Source organism: Pantherophis guttatus, chromosome 5, assembly GCF_059756535.1.
Source record: "Pantherophis guttatus breed Tessera chromosome 5, ASM5975653v1, whole genome shotgun sequence".
NCBI lineage: Eukaryota > Metazoa > Chordata > Lepidosauria > Squamata > Colubridae > Pantherophis > Pantherophis guttatus.
Genome location: NC_142067.1, coordinates 86,686,437 through 86,707,173, shown reverse-complemented (window position 1 = coordinate 86,707,173; position 20,737 = coordinate 86,686,437). Strand labels below are relative to the sequence as shown.

At 35.4% G+C, this 20,737-nt stretch overlaps 1 long non-coding RNA gene across 1 annotated transcript in view; it reads right to left on the bottom strand.

The window, feature by feature from the left end:
- The window catches only part of LOC148113504 (uncharacterized), a 49,148-nt gene extending 30,500 nt beyond the window's left edge, over positions 1–18,648 (bottom strand). Inside the window, exon 1 of the long non-coding RNA XR_015728270.1 lies at positions 18,580–18,648. This is a non-coding gene — a long non-coding RNA (uncharacterized LOC148113504). The remainder of the gene's footprint in view (positions 1–18,579) is intronic.
- Positions 18,649–20,737: the final 2,089 nt, after the last annotated feature.

Below are 20,737 nucleotides of genomic sequence, written 5' to 3'. Positions count from 1 at the left end.
TGCATCAGCCAGCTCCGAAAGCCCAACACCAAGAGCCCACCATCACAGAGAAGGGACAAAAGCTGCAAGCAGTGGACCAATTTACATATCTTGGCAGCACCCTCTCCAGTGCAACGACAATTGACATTGAGGTCAACTGCAGAATCACCAAAGCAAGCTCTGCATTTGGCAGACTACTGACAAACATGTGGGACCGCCATGGAATAAGCCTTGCTACAAAGCTCAAGGTCTACCGAGCAGTAGTGCTAACTACCCTGATGTATACCAGTGAGACTTGGACTGTATACAGGAGGCACGCTAAGCAGTTGAACCACTTCCACATGACCTGCCTCCATAGAATTCTGATGATCTGGTGGCAGGACAAGGTGCCAGACACAGAAGTCCTGTCAGAGCAGGCCTGCCATCAGTTCACACCCTGCTGATGAAAGCCCAGACACGCTGGGCAGGCCATGTTGCAGGGATGCCAGACCATCGCATTCCTAAACAGCTCCTCTATGGTGAGCTGTCACAAGGAAAGTGATTGCACGGGGGACAAAGGAAGTGATACAAAGACATGTTGAAAGCCTCCTTCAAGTCCCTGGATATTGACACCATCTCCTGGGAAACCTTGGCACAAGATTGATCGACATGGGGCATGCTGATCCACCAAGGCTGCCAGACATCTGAGGACAGAACAACCATAGCACAAGAGAAGCGAGCACAAAGCCAGAAGTTCAAATGCTGCAAGAATGGTGCCCACACATCTGCCTGACATGTGGCAGAACATTTCGTGCCCGTATAAGCCTTACCAGCCACCTGCGGACACATTGTGGACAGCCCACAACTTGTTAGATGTCCTCTTCGAACATGATGGACAAACATCACAGTTAAGGTTATCATGCTGTTCTTAAACCCCTGTTAAATAAGATTTTGCAGCCATTCTGGATTGCTGTGTATTATCAAGTGTTAGGCCTGTCCTAATCTCTTCTTGTTCTTTTTTAAAAATAATTTTATTAAATTTTCCAACATTTAAAACACAAAATACAAATTTACACTCATTATAGCTTTTCCATATCAGTGACAATATCCTTCGCATCAATCATATTTACATAAATTCTATTTCTATAAATCACTATCCTATATTATATCATCATTTAAATTATAATACTATCTACTCACCTACAATCATTTTCTCATCAATATTATAGATTTCTTATACATTTTACATTATATATTCTACTTTTTACAACTTATACCTTAAATTTTATGCTTATTTTCAAGCCAGGTATACCATCTATTCCAAATTTGGTAGTACTCGGTTTCTTCTCTCGCCTTCATTTCCATGGACAGCCTATCCATTTCTGCACACTCATAAATTTTCCCTATTATCATATGATCTGGAGGGGTATTGATCTGTTTCCAATTCTGTGCGAGGACGATTCTATTTGCTGTCACTTGCAACATTATATATTGCAAATTTTTATCCATTTTCTCATCAAAAATACCCAAAAGAAATAGTTCCGGTTTCAATTCTATCTTCTGTTCTATTCTATCTTCCAACCATTTTCTTATCTTTTGCCAATATTTTCTGGCCTTGGGACAGGTCCACCACATGTGGTAGAAAGTTCCCTGTTCGTACCCACATCTCCAGCACTCAGGTGATCGATTTAAAAACATTTTGGCCAATCTGGCTGGTGGTAACGATAGAACATTTTATAGAGGTTCTCCTTATAAGAAGCAGACATCGTTAGTTTATAGTTCTTCTTCCATAATTCATCCCAATGCTCTAATTCAATACTATGTCTGAAATTTCTAGCCCAACTTATCATTGTCTCCTTCACATTTTCTTCCTCCATTTTAAATCTTAGTAAAAAATTGTATATTTTAGTAATCATTTCTTCCCCCTATTCCTAATAATATTTTGTCAAGTTCCAATTGTTCTCCATAAATGCCGTATTGTTCTAGATCTTTTTTATATCTTGTTCTAATTTGGAGGTATGGCCACAATCAATTTTTATTCCTTGATTTTTTAGATCCTGATCCGATTTTAAATTTCCTTGTCCATCTAATAATTCCGAATAGCTCATCGCCTTATTTAGGTCTAATACATTTGGATAAATTATTGCCTCCATTGTTGATATCCAAATTGGAACTTTCATATAATGATTTTTTCTAATTTTGTCCCAAATGTTTATTAAAGTATTTCGTACTAGATGTCTCTGAAAATATGTATGGATTTTGTTTCTCCTCTCCCACAGGAATGCATGCCATCCAAGTTGGAGATCATGGCCCTTTAACGTTAATACCCTTTTGTTTTTTAATTGAACCCAATCTTTAAGCCACGTCACTGCCGCCGCTTGATAATATAGTTCCCAATTGTGGAAGCCAAAACCTCCTTTAATTCTAGAATCCTGTAAGTGTTTCAGTTTTATTTGGGCTTTTTTCCCCAACCAAATAAATTTACCTATTATTTTGTTTAGTTGTTCAAAGAAAATTTTCCCTAATCTTATTGGTTATTGTTTGGAAGAGACATAACAATTTGGGTAGTACATTCATTTTTATTGTAGCGATTCTGCCAATTAAAGATATTTGTAATTTTGTCCAATTGTCTAAATCTTTTGTATCTGTTGTACTAATTTGTCATAGTTGTCCTCTTTTATCGAGGAGCATTTTGCTGTGAACCAAATTCCCAAATACTTTACTTTTTTAACAATTTGGATCCCTAATTTCTCTTCCAATTCCTCATTTTGTCTTTTTGTAAGATTCTTAGTTAGTATTTTAGTTTTTTCTTTATTTATTTTGAGCCCTGCCAGCTTACTGAATTTTTCAATTTCCTGTACTAATAAGTTTCCCGTCTCTAAAGGATCTTCTATAATAAAAGCCAAATCATCCGTGAAAGCTTGTACTTTATATTCTTCCTGTTTAATTTAATTCCTTTTACTGTCTGATTTTGTCTAATTTGTATCAGTAATATTTCCAATGACAGTATAAATAATAGGGGGGATAGGGGGCATCCCTGCCTTACTCCTTTAGTTATACTAATCTCCTCCATTGTTTCCCCATTTATTATTATTTTCGCCAATTGTTTGAAATAGATCTCTCTATTCATTCCCGTAAATTTCCCCCCAAAGTTCATAATTTTTAATTGATTAATAAGAAAGTTTCAATTTAAATTGTCAAAGGCCTTTTGAGCATCTACAAACATTAACATCGCTTGCTTTTCTGAATGAACCTCATAGTGTTCTAGTGTGACCATAATAATCTGTGTATTGTTTCTTATGTGTCTATTGGGCAAAAACCCATTTTGGTCAGAATAGATAATTTCATTTAGGGTTTTTTTTGGCTCTTTCTGCCATTATTGTCACAAATATTTTATAGTTGACATTGTAGTTTTGCTTGTTCTAGTGTTTCATTATATATGTTCAATAATAATATCTCCAATTGTTTTTGTATTTCTTTATAGAACTTTGTCCTAATCTCTTCAACTGTCATCTTGCTGAGGAAAAGAAACCTTCCCAAAGGAATCCCGAAGGAAAACAAGACACATTTACATTGTTGTATGTTCTCTTGATTTCTATTTCATATCTGTATCTTCCAAGAAATAAAATCCAATACTGCATTTGATTAGCTGCTATATTGAAGCTTGGCATTAAGTAGTATCTGGTGATCAGTGATGAAGTTAGATTTCCTCCTTTGTTCATTGAAAATTTCCCAAACCACATTCAGTGCTTCCTGCCTATTTTGTAAATATTTTCTCCACAGCTGTGAGTATGATTTGAAAACTAAGCTTTCCCTGTTTCTTTCAAGATGTGTACCATAGCATGATGATACCATATTGTTAGGCAATGCAAACCAGCTTCACAGAAACGTGTGAGCATCATATCTGAATACATATTTTTTTACTTCAGTGAAACTTGTTTGCTCTATTTTGTTCATTCCCATGTTTCTAGTAAATCATTCAAAGGGTGAGAACATTGCTGCAGTATTTCTAGCAGCATATAGAGAGAACAATTTTAAATGTTCTCTTGTATGTTAATTACACCTCTTTAGAAGTCTTACTGGAATGTTTTCTTCCAGAATTCCACAAACTAATTGTTTTCTCAATGTATCATTAATCCTTAGTCAAATTTGCAGCATCCAGATATATATATTCTAATAATCCCTTTTTGTTTGCACTTTAAAAAAATCAACAGCTTTTTATACCAATACTGCAAAGCTGAACTACAGTATGGTACTATTAAGCTACTTAATAAGCTATATGTTTTGTTCTCCCTTAATACTAAATGTAATAGGAAACTTTTTTCAGCATTTTCTTATTTGCTTGAAAAATGGTTCAAGACTTTCTGTACCAACAACTAGTTATGTATAGCACTGTCAGTCCATTATCTTACAAATAAAGCTAGCTATCCTGCTGCTCAAACCTGAGGGCCTCTTTCTACGATACCAGTTATTTCCATTGGAGCAAAGTTATCAACCAATGGAACAGCTTGCCTTCAGAAGTTGTGGGAGCTTCATCACTGGGAGCTTTCAAGAAGATCCTGGTCTGCCATTTGTTAGTAATGGTGTAGGGTCTCCTGCTTGGGCAGGGGTTGGACTGGATGACCTACAAGGTCTGTTAATAATCTTTTAATAATTTGTTAAATTCTGTATGTCTTTTATATTAATCAGTTAAAAAGACACTACAAACACTACTGTCTTTTTAAGTTTTCTTTTTGCCTGTTTTAAGAAACTTCAGAAGAAATTACTCCACTATACAACATACACAGGAATTTCTAGCTAACTGAGTAACAGTTACTCAGTGATGATGATGGGCACGCCTAATAAATCAGTAATAGCAATAAACCAACATATTGCAGCCTGGTGTAGTAGTTCAAAGTATTAGGCTAGAGATCGAGAGACTAAGAGTTCTTGTTCTTCTTTACAAACCTAACTGGATGACTATGGTCCAGTCACTCTCTCTCAGTCCTAGGAAGAAGACAATGGAAAACCAATTCCAAAATCTTGCCAAGAAAACTGTGTACAAAGCTGAATCCAGAGCAGTGAAACATGTCTCTTTATCATACTCTGGAGGAATGCTCAGAGGTTCAGAGAGAGGAAGATGTGGACTAAATGAGACCTGCAAATTTAAGGAATGGAACAACTTTGCATGAGTTCATTTTATCTCACTTGTACTATGGTAAACTATTCACTAGGCTTTTAAAATAATCAATACTGGGGAATCCAAAGTATTCTCCAACTATAATACTCTTGAACAAGATAAAGTCATTTTCATTGCATTTTGGCCACCTTGTAGTAATTAAGCTGAATTAAAGGTGTGGAGACATTGGCCAAATTTATAAAATGATGTCAATACTATTTAGGAACATTCCTTCATGAATATCATTTCTTCTGTGCTGGGAAGATGACTTCCAGAATATCCAACTAGCATGTCCAGACTTACTGGATTCAACTTTTGGGAGGAATTATTAAAAGCAGAAGCTTAAATAAAACTTTCATTTTGCCCTGAGCTCAAAACCAATAAGAGCTTTTTGTTCCATGTAATTTCAACTACCAAAAAACCTATGAGATCAACTTTTTCATGCTGACAAAATATCAAAGAACAATTGGTCTATTTTTATTGCTTTCTTTATAGCTAGGTGAAGTAACAATGGGGAAAAACAATAGCCAAAAAACTGAGTGAACAAGGAGTATATTTTCAACTGAACATGAAACATAAAGGAACATTCTACTGGTTCTGGGTTTTTTTTGCTGTTTCTTGTTTCAAATTGTTTTCTTTCTCTCTTTTTAATTTATAGCCAATCAGACTATTCAGATTATTCATAGCCTATCAGACATCTCAAAGGCATTGGTTTGGGAAAGCTGATATTAGCCAACATTCCTTTTAACATTGGAGTGTAGTATGGATTTAATTTCCTGCTCCTCATCCTGTGATTTCAGTCTTACTAACTCTTGTTTTGACGTATCTGTAAGCATTTAAAAGACATTTTCTAATAGTGAGTTGATTAATGATCTTCCCATGGGCATATCATCCATTCCTACTTTTCCTTAATCTAATTAATCACTCCATGTGAATAAGAAAGATTAATTCATATTAATTTTCATTGCCAAAAAACCAGAAACCTCTGAGAATATTGTGTCTCCCCGAATAACTATTGTAAATCTACTCTGTGTATTTTATATGGATTCATCCAGTTTCAATAATTTGAAACATCCTGCTTGTCTTTATATCAGGCAGCCTTTTTTTAAGTTTAAAGAATGGAAGCCAGAGAATTTCAGAGAGATTTTTAATGGTGAATCCACTGAAAAGCTAGAGTGCTTGGATTTAAATGGCAATATATGAGCTTTGTTATACATATTTCGGAGGAGAGAGAGTGAGAAATTCTCAGTGTTGAACCTTTTATTTCAAAAATTAATGACATCTCGGTTCTTGCCCTTTCATTTTTGATTCAGATAGTCCTCAATTTACAACCACAATTGAGTTTGTAACCATCATAAATATGCATCAGTTGCCAAGCATTTGAATTTTGATCAAGTGACCATGAGGATGCTGCAACAATTGTAAGTGTGAAAAATGGTCATAAGTCACTTTTTCAATGCCATTGTAACTTTGAACAGTCAACTATTGTAAGTGAAGGATTCTCTGTAGTCTTTAAAATACAGAAGAGGATATCATTCCTATAAAATAAACCAGGTTCAGAAAAGAATGCTGTATAAGACAGGATTTCTTTTATTGTTGCAGATATAATAATGGAATCTTGCAAGTCTGAAAGTATTTCCCCCTCGTTTACTTTATCTTTATGAGAACTAAGGTGGGGTTTATATAAGATATTGTTTCAGATTAGTTTCTTGCAATGGGTTCAAGCCTCACTTGTCTGAACATTACCTTGGTAGCAGCTCTTCCTCCTGCCCTTTATGGCCATTTTTAAGACTCTCTACAGAGGATAATGGAAAGACTCATAGAATCATAGGGTTGGAAGGGACTTTGGAGGTCTTCTAGTCCAATCCAAGAATCATATTATGTTTCTCTTCTATCATATTCTTTTTGTAAATGTTTCTTGATCTTTTCTACAAACCTGCAGTAATTCCTGGCTATTATCAGCTACAGTATTTTACCAGCCCTTCATCGAAGAATTTTTCTGAGGTAAGCGTGTCTAGTTTTGCTCCAATTTTAACATCAATACTTTGAGATTGGAAGTATGCCCTTGTGAATTCATATATAATTCTTGAATGAAAAATATATTTTTCCCCTTTGCTGTCACTATGTTCTTCTGTTCTCATGGTCAGAAAATGATTTTTATGAAATCATTTGATTTTTAGAAATAAAAAAACATATTTACAAGTATTTCATTATTTTTGAGGCTATCACTCTGCTAAAAAATAATTCCCACAATACTGTCAAATTATTTAGTAAGACTGCATTACTATTATTCTTCTCATCCTTCCTAGTATCTATCTCTTCCCACTCATGACTATAACCATGTTGCTTGTATCTTTACAATTTATATTGTTTTATTTGTTTCCTAGTATGATTTGATTGCTTATTAGTAACCTATGACTATCACTAAGTATTGTATCTTATGATTCTTGATGAATGTATTTTATTTTTCTTCATGTACGCTGAAAGCATATGCACCAAAGACAAATTCCTTGTGTGTCCAATCACACTTGGCCAATAAAGAATTCTATTCTATTCTATTCTATTCTATTCTATTCTATTCTATTCTATTCTATTCTATTCTATTCTATTCTATTCTATTCTATTCTATTCAGCATCTATGAGCAATTTGTGCAAATCTAAGCCTATTTTTTTCTTTCATTATAAAAAAGTTAAAGGTTTAGTCAGATTTCCTCATTTTATATAGGATCAGGATTTGTGCCCAAAAATAGATAGGCCAATGATACGTACCTACTAAATCTAGCTAAATCTCATCAGTTAAGGATACTTTTACTGTACAAATAGGTAAATAAAAGTAAAACAACAGGAGCAAAATCAGAACAAAAGATATTTCATTTAGCTCCTAATTGCAAACCTATTAAAGAATTCCTAGCAGATCTCTGAGGATATTGGGATATCTTAATTTAAGCAAACTACAACAGATTGACTGTACATGACTGAAGGAAACATTTTTTCATGTTATGTTGGAAAAATGAAAAAGCAAGCCAACAACACGCCCCCCCCCCCCAATAATTTAGAATGTTGTTTAGTTGTCCAATTCCTACATGCAAAGTTAGGGATCCAATGATCTTTAAAATGTTTATCTAGTAGCTTAAATGTGGACTGACACTTTGCCGAAAAAATGATAATAGAGGTAGTCCTCAACTTATGACCACAATTGAGCCCAGAATTTTTGTTGCTAAGTGAGACATTTTTAAAGTGAGTTTTGCCCCATTTTACAACTTTTCTTGCCAGATTTCTTAAGTGAATCAACTGCAGTTGTTCAATCAGTAACACAGTTGTTAAGTGAATCTGGCTTCCCCATTGACTTTACTTGTCAGAAGACTGCAAAAGGTGATCACATGATCCCAGGACACTGTGACCGTCATAAATATGAGGCAGTTTCCAAGCACCCACGTGTAAATCACGTGACCTGCAACAGTCATAAGTGTGAAAAATGACCATAAGTCACTTTTTTCAGTGCCATTGTAACTTTGAGTGGTCACCAAATGGACTATCTGTATACTGTATGTGTGTACTGCATTCATGGCTTTCTAACTGCTTATTTTCCTATTATATATGGATTAACCAAAAATTCATGTAGTTGAGCCAAATAAATCCAAAGGTATTAATGAATGAATGAATGAATGAATTTTTCCAGTGGGCTAGTGCAAATAGTTGGGTTATTCATTACAGTGACACTTCTGTTCTTGGAATTATTAGTTAAAAAAATTGGCAGCAAAAATATCCCCATAGTTTCCAAGAGAGATTAAGGAAACTCATGCTCTGAAATCTAATCTGAACTACCAGTTCCGGTTTACTAAATCTTCAAATTCTTTATGTTTAATGTAAAAAATTATGAAATGTCTAGCAAGAGAAAAAATGTTTAGGAGAAAAAAATGCAGTTATTTGCTTCAGTGGGAAAGGTTAAATAAACCACAGATCTGAATATCATCAGTGGGAAAATTAAAGCCAGATGATACAATCAGTACTTCCAGAGGATTTAAATGTGTGTGTGTGAGAGAGAGAGAGAGAGACGGGGGGGAGGGAGAGGGAAGGAGGGAGGGAGGGAGGGAGAGAAGAGAGATGATTTATTTCATTTCTCTTTTCTTTTTGCATGCCATGTTGTGCCTCTCAAATTCTTACAGATTCCAGAGCAAACATATTAAAAATGGGAAATTAAGGAGATATTTTTAAAATTTGTCTTATTTTCTTTTTTCTCCATATGTCATATTTAAATTCTATTTTTTTCTTTTTCAATACTGTTGCAACATAATATTATTGTTGATATAAGGTAAATAATAAGTGATTGGGAAGATAACTGACTCTGTGAAACACATAAATAAACAGAAATTTGCAAAGTGTGTGCATTTTTAACTGTTTTTGGGGGGGAATAACACAAGCTTATGAACTCTTAGAATCAGTAAGACTTAAAAGTGCTACATTTTGACATCATTTTCAACTGTGCTTTGATAGTTAATTGCTTTTGCTATAGTCAGTTTGAACTCAAAACTTTACTTCAGTTATAGCATACAAACTTGGATTTGTTGTTTCTGTTACTACGTTTTACAACAGTACTAATGCCAGAATTTATATCTTATCTTAAAGGGTGAAATAAAAGTGCAATTTTATGAAGCTGTTAAACACCTTAAAAATTTCCCATGAAGAACATCAACCTTATTATATTTCCAAATGTTCCCTAAGTGCTACCATTTCAGTATGCTTAACCCTGCAATATAATAAAATTATATGGCTTGATCAGATATTTAGTAATACTGGACGATTTTGCATCTGGATAAAGTTTAGAATACCTTGGGGAGGTCATTGTCAGAATGAAACATCCCTCTATCATTGGTGCTTGTTAGTCAAGAATACCTGGTATACTTGCAGCAAGGTTATTAAATTTCCTTTTCACAAAGAAAGCTTTCAAGGACCACACTAGTGCTGGTGTTTTTTTTTTAATGAACAAGATTAAAGTTGAAAATGGAACACCAAAGAGGCTTCATTTTCATTGATTTTTTAAATATTTTTTGTTTGCTCCACATTTGGAGGAGGAGAATAATTTAAGGAATATTTTTCTTATAAGAATGTGGAGAAAAAAAGCCACATGTAATCAGATATTTTTTTCTGTTCAGAAACTATGAAAACTGCATCAAATCTGGGAGAAAGAAACATGAGATGCAATTATTTTCCTGAAATCCAACAGATTTGGCTCTAGGGAGGAGTCTTCCTGCTACCTTTCCATAAAACCATGAAACAACTTTCACTCAACGAAGAAATAGATGGATATTGAACGAATGCAATGAACCTAAACAAAGATTGTGCAAGCTTGTCCCAAAGGTGCTTTTCCAAGAGGCAACAGGACTTTCTGTTTTTTCTTTGAAGGCATTTCACTTCTTCAGCTCTGACTGGATGGTAGGGAATGGAAGGATTTATACATTTTCAGCCAGAGATGAAGAAGCTTCTTGGATGAGAAGTGAAACATCTTCAAAGAAAAATCAGAAAGTCCAGTTGCCTCTTGAAAAAGCACTTTGGGACAACCATGACTTGGATGACTGAGAATCTCCACAGACATTGTGCAAGCTTGCTTTTTTTAAAAAACAAAAAACTTAGTTGCTCTAATATAGATCTGGCATAAGAATTCTGTTTATGAGATCAGCTTTGCTGTGATAAATTTTGTAGATTAAAAATGAGAAACTGAATACGTAAATACCGAGTGGCTATTCTCATGTTCTCCTAACTATAGCATAAACCTACATAGGAAACTACTTTTTAATGCTAGGTCCTCATGATGTTAGATCGTGTTCATCTCTAGTTGAGATTAATGTTGTCTTTTGCTGTTCCAAGTTTTACAATATTTCCACTTCTCCCAAGACAATTTTTGTGCACACATGATCCAGAGTGCTTCATTAATGATATGGTTGTTGATGTGATCAAGAATGATATCATTCAATTCCTACTGGACATTTTAGGCAGCTGTAAAGACCACTCGCTCCGCTGGTTATTGGGCATTGCCATTGCTTAACTGAAGGGCCGACTGGCTTCCACAAAAGTATGTACTTGGTCAGTACTTGGTCATGCAGTTTCAAATCACTTGTCAGGCTTAATACTTTTTTGAAAGACCGCTTGAGGGATCTTTTGAAGTTCTCTTGAAAGAGCTTTAGGATTGCACTGCCTCCAAAGTCTGCTTAAACCACAAAAGGCAGGTGGGTTCCTCTGACTGTTCCACCCCTGAGTGCATTATAGCAATAACAATAGGACTTAGACTTATATACCACTTTACAGTGCTTTATAGCCCTCTCTAAGCAGTTTACAGAGTCCTCATTTTACCTACCTTGGAAGGATGGAAGGCTGAGTCAACCTTGAGCCTAGTGAGATTTGAACTGCCAAATTGCAAGCAGCTGGCAGTCAGCAGAAGTAGCCTGCAGTATTGCACTCTAACCACTGCGCCACCGTGGCTCATTATATCTTTGCTTCTGCTTCTGCTTCTGCTTCTGCTTCTGCTTCTGCTTCTGCTTCTGCTTCTGCTTCTGCTTCTGCTTCTACTTCTGCCTATAAGTAGTAATACATGTTTTATTACTTGGGAACAATATTATCTTGTCCTCTCCATTCCATCTCCAGCCACAATCTGTGGTGGGTTTATACCAATTCGCCCCAGTTCGGGGGAGCCGGGAGCGTCGAAGGTGAGCTGAGAGCGAACTGGTTCGCTCCGACCATCAACTGGGCCCTCACATCCGGCCCTGCATTATACCTTCCTATATTGGTTCATCTTTAGCGCAGAGTGGATTGCCGCACCTCAGCTGTTCTGAAATGCAATGCGCAAAGTGCGTGAGCAAAGCAAACCAGTTGTAACACCGGTTGAAACCCACCACTGATCTGTTTCTAGGTGCTGCTGGTCATGAGGACAGAAATGGAGTCATTGTCAGCCCTCCTATTCCCTTGTAGCACTAGTTAAGCCACTATGAGTTGACTCCTCCCACTTTGGTTGTACACCTTCTTTCATGCTGTGATCTCTCAGTCAACCTATTTTAGCTCATATGTTTAGCACTCTTTCAGAAGTGCTTTTCTGCTGTTCAGAAATAATCTGACTAGCAGGTCAGAGGCTCATAGCACCCTAATGGCTGTCTATATGGTCTGTTTATTGGCCAGTTTGACAGGGTGTTAAACACACTGTTCCAACACCTATCTGTTTTCATCCATTCCATGACCACCCATGTTGATGTTATGTTTGATGTATTTATTTTTTTTTACATGTGAAGGGAAAAGCACTCCTTGTTTCATGGGAGGAAAAATGACTCCATGAGGATCCACTAATCATTTCTATGTTACTTAATCAGTAACCAACATCATTACTATAGCTGGCTAGGGATATGGCAATCAAAATAGTAAATTTATTTCCACGTTACTTTCTGTTGGCTCTAGCACTGCTGTATAGCACTTTGATGTGGATCTCTGATTGTGCTAAGATGTTTATAACCAAATGTTTGATTACCTTCACTGTATGCAGTAGCAATATCTCTTGGATCATCCCATTTTATTCTTGGTAGAATTCATTTGAGTATTTCAATTCCTTCAGTCTATGGAAAAGATACAGTCTCCGCAATAACATTTGGACCACTTGACTCTGATTAGCTCTGCCCCTATGTCTTGTACCAGATATATAGTATTTATTTTACTATATTCATACGTTGCCTTTTCAAATTACTCTAAATGGATTACAGAAGAATAAATAAATGCATGCCTACAGACTGTATACATTTAGCAAGAAACATGTATAAATAATACCACTGATCACTCAGAAATCCCCTGATTATTATCATAATTACTGGTTTTTGAGCAAGTTATTAAGGAAGGGGCCATTTTAACTTGGAAGGTAGGGTGGGAAGGCTGTTGTTTCATTGTTTTTCTGGAAAGAAATACCTAAGTCTACAATTAATTTCAAATTGTGTGACATTAAAAGTAAATTGGATCTAGTCAATTTAGAATTTGGATTACAGAGCATCATAAAATTCAAGAACTATAAAATAGCTGGGAAATTGGAAATAACATCCTGGAAAAACCGACTTTCTATATTGCTGGTTTTTTTAAAAAAAGCACAGACATGATCATATAGTAACTAAAAATTAAACATAGCTCCAAGAAAATATGATACCTTTATAAAATACTTGTACACTCTCCAATTTATACTACTTATACACTAGAATAGCTAGGGCCCACTGAGGTATCTTGCAGCCTGAAGCAAACAGCAAGAGAATATCTCTCCTCATTCAAGTACAGAAATTGGTGGGGAAACAACTGCATCTTCTAACATTACCAGCAATATTAGACTGGGCAAGAAAAAAACCCAGACAAAGTGGTATGCAACTTTGCTGTCTGACATTACATTATCATTTTCCCTCAGGAATTTAGTGCCTTGAATGTCTAGCTCATTCTTTCTAAAACAGAGCTAGTCATCATCTTGTTTGATTTTATATGAGGATCAGTGCTTTTGCTCAGATCAGTAAGATGTTCCCAGTGAAGCTTAAACAGGTTTCGATATTCAAAAGCATTTTTATTCTCTGCAAGTAGCCAACACCCAGATAAGCAGAGGTTAACACCAGACAAAAATCAAGCTGACAACAATACCCTAATCAAGGAATTACCAAGGAAACCCCCCGCCCCCCACTAAACCACTAAACCTGGCAGGCAAGCTACTGTATATAAACAGGGTACAAACACTACATTCTCTTGCACTGAAAATGTTATCTATTTAGATAATGAGAAGTTTATAAAGTTAAAGGAAAGTTGTTGCCTTTGTTTTGTGTTTGTGCACTGGGCAGCTTATAATTCTGCATGGTAGAACAACATTAGGAAAAAAAAGTGGGGGGGGGAGATGTCCCAAAATATGGAGATTGATAATCTCTGAATAGTAGCTAACATGACTGGAAGAATCTTCAAGCATTCCATCTAAGGAAATGCGAAGCTATCCATGATTGATTGGAAGTTACTCACATTGCTCCAGGATAAAGCTGATGTTGATTCAGTGGACAAGATGCAATCAATCAGACCTATTGTATAAAACTCATTATTTAAACAATTTCCTGCTCATATTATGAAAACAAAATATAAACTCACATTCGTAGTTTTATTTCTGCCTCCTTAAGGGATCTTCATACATCACATTACATAAAATGATTGAGGCAAGTGACCCACATGCTTTTAACAGTGTAAGGTTATTAGGGTTTTTTTTTGTTGTTGTTGTTACCTATTTCTTTGTTGGTTTGCCAAATTTTCTCAGAACAATATGCTATTAGACCTAAATCCTTGGGCAGTTCAGCCACAAGAGATCAAGTTCTTGGTAGTTCATATCAGGATAAAAAACAATTAAACCTGCCAAGATCCACCAGCAAACTTCAGAATTTTGCCTCCGCAACATATTTAACGGGAATGCAATTTTGGCATTTAATTTTAAATAATGCATTTATATGTTGCTCAGAGAGGGGAACAAAATCTGTTTGAGCTGCAATCAGAACTGTACATTCTTCTGGGATTGGAATGGAAAAAGAAAGAAAATACAGTAGGATTATAAATACCATGGCTGATATTATGTTCAAGAATTTCAAGAAATTGTTAATTATGCATTGTAGGTGTGTCAGTGCCAGAAAAAAACAGAACCTAAGTCTCATTAATCCTGTTATTATCCTTGGCTCATCTAAATCATATGTACTTATTTTAAAGTGCTAATGGGTGACTAACAACTATACCATTGCCCTGGCATGGACTTGCTTGAATAGCAATGTGGACATTTTGCATAGCATATCTGTTAGGCAAGTGTTCAGGAATGCAGTGTAACGTTACTGTTAAATATTTTGTTCTACTTGAGAATTCATGATTGAGACATAATTCCTTACACCAATGATTTTGAAAGAGGGAGAGTGAGCCAGCTTCTTCTCTTTTTCCCAGGGTGCATAGGCATTCTTGTTTGCCTTTTAGCTTCAACAAACAAAATATCTAGTCTAGGTGTAAGCAGCTACAGTGTGTATACTCCAGATAGCTCAAATTAAAATTCTGACAGGATCCTTCAATTCCACACCATCCAGTCAGAGCTGAAGAAGCTTCTTGGATGAGAAGTGAAACATCTTCAAAGAAAAACAAGACAGTTCAGTTGCCTCCTGAAAAAGCACCTTTGGGACAACCATGACCTGAATGACTGAAAATCTCCATAGACATTTCTCAGTAGGAGGGAAGTATATACAGTGAAATAATGATCAATTTATATTGTAAAATTAATACTGGAGAGTATAGTTTATGTTACAAGGGATATGTTTGAAAAGGATAAGTAAACGTGTAATTCTGAAGAATGGCAATTATATGTTAACTATCCACTTAAATTATATGGTAAAATGAAACCATCCCCAAATAGAAAAAAGACAAAATTAAAGTTAGCCCAAGTTAATTTAGTTTCACCAAAGTGACAGACAACCATGACAAGCAAAAAAATAATAAATCCAAATCTGTGATTTAGAACTCAAATTAATTATACAAAACATCATTCTAAAGATTATTTTTCAAAGGTCTTTTGTAATTGCTTCTCCGTTTCCACTTTTCTACTTTCCGTATCACCAGATGAATTTCAAACCATACAGTAAGCTCCCTGGACCTTTTTGCTCAAATGCATCTTCTTTTATATTCTTTTGTGCATCTTGCAAACATAACTTTACTGCAATACTTTCTTCAAAAATATTGGGATAGTTCTACAGCATTCTAATTTGGCCACCAAATACATTTTTCTTAAATGTTTCCTATGCTTTTTGATGAGTGAACATAGCCAGACTAAAGAAACTGGCATTCTTTGAAATGTTTTTCAAATCAAACAGAGGTCTTCTCATGAACATTCATGTTTTGACTGTGATATGTGGACTACTGCAATGCACTCTACATAGGGCTGCCCTTGAAGACCATCTGGATATTTCAGCTGGTTCAAAATGTGGCAGTAGTTATGGACATGCCACAAAATATCTTTGTAATACTTTTGTTTTGCAACCTGCAAAGGTTACCAGAAGGTTTGTGAGCACAATCAAAATGCCTACTATACAACTTACAACAGTTCGTTTAGTGACCAAAGTTACAACAGCATTGAACAATGTGACTTATGACCATTTTTCAAAGTTACGATCTTTGCAGCATCCCAATGATCATGTGATCAAAATTCAGATGCTTGGCAGCTGGTTCATAGTTATGAGTGTTGCTGTGTCTCAGGGTCATGTGATCACCTTTTGCAACCTTCTGACAAGCAAAATCAATGGGGAAGCCAGATTCACTTAACAACCTGGTTACTAACTTATCAACTGCAATGATTCACTTAACAACTGGGACAAGATACATTGTAAAATGGGGCAAAACTCACTTAACAAATGTCTCACTTAACAATAGAAATTCGGGGCTCAATTGTGGTCATAAGTTGAGGACTACTTGTACTACTTATGATATACAGCCTAATTATTTCTACCCATTCTACAGAATCTGAAAGAAGGGAATGTTTCAGGTCCCATCTATTGAACAATGGTATTTGATGAGAGTCAAGACACATGCCTTCTTTGTTATGGTCCCTCCATTTGGAACAGCATCTCCAAGATATTTGAATGAGCCCAACCAGCTTTTCCTTAGAGAAGCCTTGAATGGGGGCTCTTTTCCCATGCTAAGTTATGATACAGGTTCCCTTCCTGGAGGGAGTCATCTTTGTTCTACAGAATGACATTTTCTTTCTTTCTTTTTATTTTCTGATGTTACATTTTTTTGATTTCACATTTGTATGCCACCCAGGCTGGTGAGAAGTACAGGTAGTTCTTAACTTATGACCACAATTAAACCCAAAATATCCATTGCTAATCAAGACAGTTGCCAAGTGAGTTTTACCCCATTTTGCAACCTTTCTTGCTGCAGTTTTTAAGTGAATCACTGCAGTTAAGTTAGTAATGCGATTAAGTGAATCTGGCTTCCCTATTGATATTGCTTGTCAGAAAGCCGCAAAAGGTGATCATAGGACACTGGGATACTGCAGCAATCATAAATCTCTGCCAGTTACCAAGCATCCAAATTCTGCTCAGGTGAATGTGGGGATGCCGCAATGATCATAAGTGTGAAAACCCAGTCATAAGTCACTTTTTTCAGTGTTATAACTTTGAATGGCCATTGAACAAATGGTTGTAAGTCAAGAACTATCTGTATGGAAAGATGAATTATAAACAACAAACACAGAAGACAGAGAAGATATGAAGAGCTTTCATAAAGTAGGGTGATGCTTAAACCACTGTCTGCAGCAATTCAAAGTCAATTGCAAATTGGAGTCCAGATTCAGTGAACTCTACCATGTATAGCTCATTAATTGCCAGTCATCCTTGAGGTTAAGTACAGCTTACTCTTTGTCTGCTTGTCTGCTTTGCTCTCATCTGTCTCTAGAAAATGGGTTGGAATGGTACAGAGAATTTGCTTTCTAACCCAAAAGCAAAGGAGGAGGCAATGCTCACAAATATATACCCTTCCTGAAGCAGAGGTAGGATGGAAATAATTCTCCTTCCTGGAAGTTTCTGACCAGCTGGTTACTTGCAATATCCTGCTGCAAGTTGCTGCAACAATAGTGTGTCCTGTCCTGAATGTACAGATTTCTCTTTGCAGAGATCAGATTAAGCTGACCTTTCACACACATGTATGAAATGTATATTCTCCTAGGTCTGGATACAAAAGATCCCAGTTCCATTTTTTGGTAGTCTTTATTCTTATAATATGGGGATTTGCTGTTTTGTTTTTCATGGCATGCCAAGAAATCTAATCTTTTATAAATTAACTGATGAAACTAGCAGAATAAGGAAAGCTTCATGTTCTGATGCTAACAACACAGCTGAGATATAATTAGAACCATAGTAAGAAGATCCACATAATTAATTCCATGATACAAACTGTTCAAATATACTTTCCAACATTTAATTAGTGTTCAAAACAATGGAAGAAAATCTTATTTATTGTTTTTTATTCTTATTTATTTATTCTGAGATTTTAAAAGTCAAATTTGGTACTATGAAAGTTACCTAAAACAATCAATTTGGACAGTAGATGTCCTAGTTTATTCATGAAGGAAGTGCTTAGTTCTCTCATTTGGAGTTTAGCAATGAAATCTTACATTCCTCTTTGCTGTAAAGAGAGAGTTACTTACCTGCTCTCTTTTCTGTGCCTCCACTAAACATGAAGGGGGAAAATGGTAGAAAATACTAAAGCCATATTACCTAAATATGGAGGGCTATGAGATCAGAACTTCAGAACACAAGATCTGTAGATAGCAGCATATCCATCCATATTTGTTGCCATCTACTAATTTACCAAATGTTGCAGCTCAAATATTAGTAGCTCTAGTCTAGATAGTTAAAAGTGTATAGTTTGTCTGATTTCTCAAAAATATATTGCTCACTTACCATGTACCTTTGGTTCTCTGGCTTCAGCTTCTCACAGAGCATTATTGTTTTCAACTATGTAAATGTAGCAGTTCCCATTACACATCACACACTAGTGACACACCCACAGAGCAGCATCATGAAATCAACAAAGTCCCAGACTGTTCTATTCCTTTGACTGTATGCATATATTACTGTATACTAAGCCATAAGTGGAATAGGATGTTATTATTTTGGTTTAGCATTTGGTGAATGAGACATTTAAAAATAATGGTTTAGCATTAGTTAATCAAGTCTAATTATATATAGTGCTTTTAGGAAATAATTATACCCATACCATGCAATACTGGTATAATTTTATTTTGCCACCCTTTTTTCTGTGATTGTATTTTATATTCTGTTTGTTACTTTTTAACTTAATAGGTTTCATGATTCGGTCTTATTTGAAGCTTAAAGCAACTTTGTTAGGTAGGCTGGGCAAAAATTCAGTTAATGATTCAGGCTTCATGATTGAGCAGAGATTTGAATCTAACTTCTCCTGCTCTAATCATACTTTAAAAGTATGGGGAAATTAGAGCCTTCCAAAAATTGTACACACACAACTCTCATCATTCTTAATCACTGAGTACTAGCTAAAGCTGAAGGAAAAGTTCTCCCACTCAGGAAAATGTAGTGCACAGAACCTCAAATTCTATAATATCTATAGAATGTATAAGTAAGTATCTATAACCTTTTGTTTGAATGAAATGATAGGACAGACATTACATAGGTGTACAATTATGGGTCTTTCCCACAAATTAGAACAAGTAGCTTCCAGGATTTGGTGATTCATTTTGTTTGTTTTAGGCCAAAAACTACAAAATTTCATTCCTTTCACAAATGGATCATCCAGGTGCTAATGCCTTGCAAATTTTGCTATGAGTAGTGGTGGAATGGAAAACAGGCTGCTGAGAAGATGATGACCTTTCTCCATTAGATTTTGTATGGATAGCAATAGTGTGTTCTTTAGAATATAATGATGAAGGTAATCTTTTATAATGCTATTGAAGTTGTTTTTCTACCATTGTATGAAATTGCTATGCAATATTCATGACTACAAACAGTTGGGATATATTTAAATAAAATTTAAATAAAATAGTTCATTTGATGCACTAATTTGGAAGTAGCTATGGATTCTTCCTTAGTTTGCACAGCCTTATTTTAATTCCATTCATTAAAGAAATCTGTTTTGCTTCTAAGAAGAGCCAATGAAACAGATTGTAATATCTCAAACTTGTAAGGATTACTTCTTTAAGGCTCTTTACCTAGTGACATACGTAGACTTGTATGGGTTATTAATTTTAAAAAAATATTTTTATGGTGCTGTAAGTATGGTCATAAATGCAATGGTCCTTCAGAGTCTCTTTTAGGAAATAATGTCTTCATCCAAGAAAGTTAGCATATGCAAACTAGGTAGAAAGGCTAAGATGTTAGGGCTAATTTATATGAAATAAATAAGGAAGCAATAATAGCCATACTTAAGCAATTAAGTAGCCCATGATGATGTTTAAATATTGAATCAACAGGATCTGGAACAGAAGTCAGAAGAGTCTTTCAGTTTCACAGTTCCACTCTGTTTTATTTATTTAATTAATTAATTTTATTTAATTTATATCCCGCCCTATCTCCGTAGGACTCAGGGCGGCTCACAACAATAAAATAGTGTTTATTTAAATATAAAACAGAAATAACCGTGGGACAAGAAAAAATATTACTTCAGACAATATGATGCAATAGGGTACAACAAAATTGATATAATTGTATGTGAAATTTGTGTGAATATGCATTTAAAAAAAACTGTTTATAGGGGACTGTTTATAGGGGACTGTTTATAGAAGAATCCAGATTTTATCTTAAGCAACCCTAGAACCAAAGAGCTAGAACCCTTTGCTTTGCACCAATGTGCAACAAGTTTTAAAAGTCAAGATAGCAATTGTGACCACAATCAAAGCCACCATACTGAACTTTTTTCATGTTCCCATCTAAAATTACCTGTCCCCCAAAAGGGAAGTTTCGTTGCCCTGAGTGATTGTGCTAACATTTCACATTAAAGAAAGTAGAAGTTTTCAGCCCAGTCAGTCAATTTCTGATTCCTATATTGAGTAAATCAGTTCATCCTTGAAGAAGCACTATTTTAAAT